Raw genomic sequence first — 5,956 nt, forward strand, 5'->3', positions numbered from 1 at the left:
CCCACAAAACCCTATAATTTCAAAAGTATCAAATTAAACTTTATATATGAAATTTTTTGTGTCTATATACTTTCTCCAAATTCGAACTCCAAAAAGAAATTTGTTACCTTTCACTAGAATTAAATTGTTTATGCAAAAACAATTAAACTAAGAAAACAATGTTCCCTTTCTCCGATTTTCTTAATATATTTTATTTTTATTTTTTTTGGAGGTGAGTTGGGGGGCCAGCATTAATTCAAATGATATATTAAAGCATTTTCTTGCCATAAAACCTTTTATGCCTAATAATGGCGAGACTTATACAAAAGCTCACCAAAAATAAATCCTCCCTAAAAACAATAACAACCCTCTAACACCCAATTATTATTAATTTTCAAAACCCAAACTTTCTCTCATTCCCCACCAAACCCATATCACTAAAACAAAACAAGAAGACTATGTAAACAACCCAATTCCTCCTTTGGGTTCCACAAGTGTAGTAGAAGTTTTCGATTTGGAGAAATTCTTACATGCTCTGGGAGCAATGTTCCCTCCTCTCACATGAGAGATGGGCCCCATTGTGGGACCCATGTGTGAGGCCCTCCCCTCATGTGAGAGGAGAGAACATTTTTCTCAGAGCACTTAGTATTTCCCTCGATTTAGGTATTGCATAAACCCTATTTACTCAATTGGGTTTGTGCAATTTTTGGAGAGCAAGGCTAGTGAGGTTGACTTTGATGATGTGAGGACGGTTTGGGTTGACACTATATTGTGAAGAAGGAAGACGAACAAGCATTCTTTTGTTAAATTTTTTGGGCCGAAGAAGATGAACAAGCCTTTTCTCTTTTTATTTTTATTAAGTTTTCGTTAAAAAATTTTGGGCTAATTATTTGTGGACTGTGGCGATTTGGGCTAATATGTTGTTTTTTGGGTTAATTTATGGAGTTATTTTGGCTAATCTATGTAGGGAGGCCAAGATTTTAGTGGGAGTTGGGAACCAAGTTTTATTTTCCTTGGACCAATTCAAATTAGACCTTAATATATGTACAAAAAATTTTCTTTCATGAAACTCAAGGGGGCAGGGCCTCTTTAGGCCCTGGTGTGGTTCCATCCTGGTTTAATATCACACAAATAACATCCTAAAAATCAAGATCTTGAAAAGAAAAGAAAAAAGTGTTAATGTAAAGTCTTATTTTAAATAAATAAAAGACGATGCAATAAGATTTATACATTTCAATTCAAAATGAAACAAGATGCAAGACTCCAACAATGGAAAGTTTAGGGGCTTTGATGTCTGAAGGAGAAGGAAGGTTATATAACACAAATAAAAGAACGTTTAGAAACAAAATAAATAAATAAATAAAAAGACTTGTTTTCGACATCATTTAACAGATTAGTATTTGCATTCTAGTGACAGTTATGGGTTCCACCATTCAATGCAATAAAGTAAAGCGTTCTATCTCCTGAAAGGTTTTATCTATACTATTTAGAAAAGGATCCCCACTTTGGACTGGACTTTTATATGATTCAGAAATATTCTTAAACCTTAGGTTTAACAAGAAAAAAAGTTAAGGACAACCTGGTAAAAATTTATCTCCAGCACCACTTAAAATGCCTACAAAATAGGATACTCTCCTACTAATCCATGTCTTCAAAACAAACTTATTGATTTTTTTTTTTTTAAGGAAAATTATGACACTAGACCCAAAAAAAAAAAAAAAAAAAACCTCATTGCATGCGCAAAACGCGTGTGATGTGGCTAGTTTTGATACTAATTGTTTAGATTTACTTTTAGAAATAAATGTTTTTAAAATATGTTTCATATAAATAGGTGAAAATATTTCAATTAATGTATTAAATTATAAATTATACAAAATGTTAGATTCTTTTTCTAATGCGTGTATTTTTTATAAAATATTAACTAACAATACATGCATCTATAGAAAGAAGTTACCAAAATTTAAATTGATAAAATCATATTTAAGATTGACTATGTCACAAAAAAAATTAAGTGGATTAGTGATATTACCAATTGAAATGAAAATTTAGGGAAACTTGAACACAAAAGCATATTATTAGTAATCTTGCATCTCATAAGGTAAGTTTTTTTTTTTTTTTTTTTAAATGGAAAATATCAAAACATAAATATTATTTAATTAATATTTAAAAATAAGAGAAGACTCCACTATAAATTGCTACCTTATGTCCAAAACTATGTTGAGGTGGCCATAATTGAGCCCTATTATTGTGGACTGCAAATTTGAGCAAGGTTTGAACGAATCTATTTAAAGTTATACGAGGTATTCGACACAAACAACACCATTCAAAATTTACAAGTTTTTTAAAAATTTATTTTATATTTAAAATACATTATACATATGCAATATATTTGGGGCCATATTTTGCATGGAATGCATTTAACGTGCTAATAACAAACTTAATATTTCATGATTTTGGCATGATCATTCTAGTATTAGTAGAGAGAAATCAATTTAATTGAGGCTTAAGTTATTATAAACACACAAATATCAAAATGATAGTTGAAATACTAGTTGCGAAGAAGTGTTCAACGATTACCACTATTAGGATATTGGAAGAAACTAATAATTCTTCACAACCAAGCCAATCGTTGGGGGGAAAAAGCTATGCACTTTATTCTTTTCTCAAGCACATTCATCATCATCACTTTTTTTTTTTTTTTTTGGCAATAATGGTATCCATAACAGGCCAAACACCTAATTCTACTCTCTTTAATAACTGATTTAGAATCTTTCTTAAATGAATCTTTAAATGAGAATTGAAATTTGCAATCTTCTTTCCATAGCAGCAATCCTAGAAAACCCATGTTTTCTACTCCTTCCCATACTCCATGATCTTTCTTAACAAGGTGCTTTTGCCAATTCAACTGTATTGAAATCTTAATACTCAACAAATGCCTGTTCTCTTGAAATTCATTCTTGCCTCCAAAGCTGTCTCTGCCATCTCTACACATCCGTTTATTAGTAATTGAAGATTTGGATATGTCTGGAAAATTGAGTCAACTCCTCGAGGAGTTTCTTGAGGTTGAATGCATTGCAGTCATGTATCTACAAGCTAAATCTCTCTTTGTATGGTTTTTTGATTGGAGATTCTAAGTTGTTGTCAAGATCATTCAAAAAATAGTGGCATTCTTGTAACATAGGTTCAAAGGTCAAACTAATATAGCATTTGGCTAATTCATTGATCAAATCAACATGGAAGAACAAGAGAGAGGAGATATTGGGGACAAAAAATGAACTTTCTTGATGCAAGCAATGACATTTTGGATAGGAGTAGGACCTTTCATTGTTTTTGAGGGTGAAGCTTCATTTATACAACAAATTATTCATTGTAACAAATTATATATTCATTTATATAATTTGAGGGTGAAGCTTCTATGTATTGTTGTGTGTGGCTTGAGGGTGATGAAGATGGTGGTGTGGGATTAGGAGTAGGATCTTTCATTGTTTTTGAGAGATGGGATTGAGAAAAAATAAAGGGAGAGATAAAATGAGGGATTTTTCTGAAATACTAATTGCTTGTTCTTTACTCAAATGGATCAGCCTAACTAATTCTCCCTCTATTATTCATTTCAAAATTTACTAATAGCTACTAGTTACAACGAGATACCACGTGACTGTTTTGAGAGAGCATGAGCATTAGTTCCAAAACTCTAACATTTCTTCAAAGTTTTAGGGTCTTGTTGTGCTCTTTGTTTCATGGTAACATTCAATTACTCTATTATCAAAACTAACTCCATTACATATATAAGTTAACTCTTTTTTTCTTTTCTCTTTTTTTTTTTGCTAAACTACATATATAAGTTACCTAATTCATAAAAGAAAGCAAAACAAAATTATGGAGCATTTCTAACTGGTTTTTTACTTTTCAAAAAAGCTGGATGCACCTAGTAAATAATTATTTGATCAAACAAACTTCTTCTACTTCTTTTGTTTTTTTTTTTGGTAAAATTTTATATACTTTCTTTGACACATAGGGATATAACCGCACCCAAAAGTTTTGCAAAAATAACAATCCTCTTTGTGATAAACCTAACAATTATAATTAGGGGTAGAATTAGGATTGCGTGAGTTTTAGCCAAATCTCTAGAACAATATAAAGTAATAAATAAGTAAATAATAACCTCTCTCTCCAAATTATAAAATTTCCTAATAGAAATTACTATTTTATTATATTTTTAATTGATACGAAAACAATAGACACCTATTATTATTTTGTCAAGTGAGGCAAAAGTGTAGGTGTAAGTGTAACCAAGGTTGTCAAAATCGGGATCTTACATAGGATCATTGAAGGTAGGTGGGATCGTAGATCGTAGATCGTAGGATCGGATCGTGAATCGTAAGATCTTACATATTTTCATATTTAAAGCAAAAAACACATTGATAATGACTTTGTATATTGAATAATCACATAAATTATAAATTCATCCACAAAAAAATAAGATTTGCATTATATGATGTAATTTGCATGCCATACAGCGCTAAGTCTATACTAACGAAACAAATATATTTAAGTTTTGACCAAATATATCTAAAAAATCCAATAAATGTTTAATTAGCAACCAAATACCAAAATATTTATCAAAACATATGAAAAATATTTTCTAAGTTCTAAGTTCCAAGTTTGAAATCCAAAATAAGTTAGCAAATGGAAACTAGCTAACTACAATATGAAATCCAAAAGCAAGATGAATATTAAGGTGAAGTAAACATTTAATTATTCTCATTCTAAGATTCTTATAACAACCGTCCAAAATTCCTAATTATCATCATCCATTTCATCATCTATGTAGACATTATATATTTGTATACTAGAGCTGCAAAAGACATCAAAATACAATTTCACTCTCAACTATTTAAGTTATACCACTTAGTAACAATTAAAGAGTATGCTAAAAAAAATTCAATCAATCAATATACAAATACAAGCATAACTAATAAAATTATATATAAAAAAATATTTTAGTAATATTAGAACACAAATTAGTATATTGATAAAACAAATTTAACAAAATTATAGCTTAAAAGGCAGCAAAACCAACATCAAATTCTTCATTTAAAAATGATGAAGCATTCCTTTATTTTGATTACAAGTGAACTAGAAACTAGAAAACATTTGCTTAGGTTAACATAATTTTATAAAAATAAAAAATAAAAAGTCATACCATCACAACATGAAAAAATAAAAACCCTTAAAATTTCATCAAAACAAAAAATTTATCCCATAAAAAAATTTTATGTTTTTGGTAGGATCGATAGGATCCCATACAATCCTATGCAATTCTACACGATCTTACGTATGATCCTACCATTTTTAAGATTCTAGTGCGATCATAAACGTTTTGGTGAGGTGGGATCATAAAATCATGCGATTCTACGATCCAAATCGCAATTTTGACAACCATGAGTGTAACAAGAGTTAACCTAGGTGGTTTGGCACTCGGTTTCAAAGTGCTTGTCTCAGGTTCGATTGGTTGTGCTCCCTAGTTCAAGCTCGAGTATCTGCATTTTTAAAAAAAACCCCTAGGCTAGCGATTTACTCCATTAGGACCCATCCATCGCGAACAATGATTAGTTTCTGGTTGAAACTTTGAAAATGCACCGTGGGAAACCAAAAAAAAAAAGTGTAACAAGAGTTCAAATAAATTACTTGTACTACTACTAACCAAACATTATTAATTAGTGTTCGTTTGATTAAGTTTTTTTTTTTTTTTTCAAAAACATTTATTTTGTTATTAAGCATAGGTTTTTATCTTCTATTTTATTCAAATAAATTTATCTTGATCTAAATAAGTAAAGAAAGTATCTTCTAAAAAAAAAATTAAAGAAAGTATCAAAGTACACTAAAAAAAAATAGGGAAAATAAAAAACTCTAATTATTTTTTGAAAAAATAGATTTGAAATTCGCGGGGTTCTGTCATATATTTCAACAAAAACCC

This window comes from Quercus robur, chromosome 5 (assembly GCF_932294415.1).
Source record: "Quercus robur chromosome 5, dhQueRobu3.1, whole genome shotgun sequence".
NCBI lineage: Eukaryota > Viridiplantae > Streptophyta > Magnoliopsida > Fagales > Fagaceae > Quercus > Quercus robur.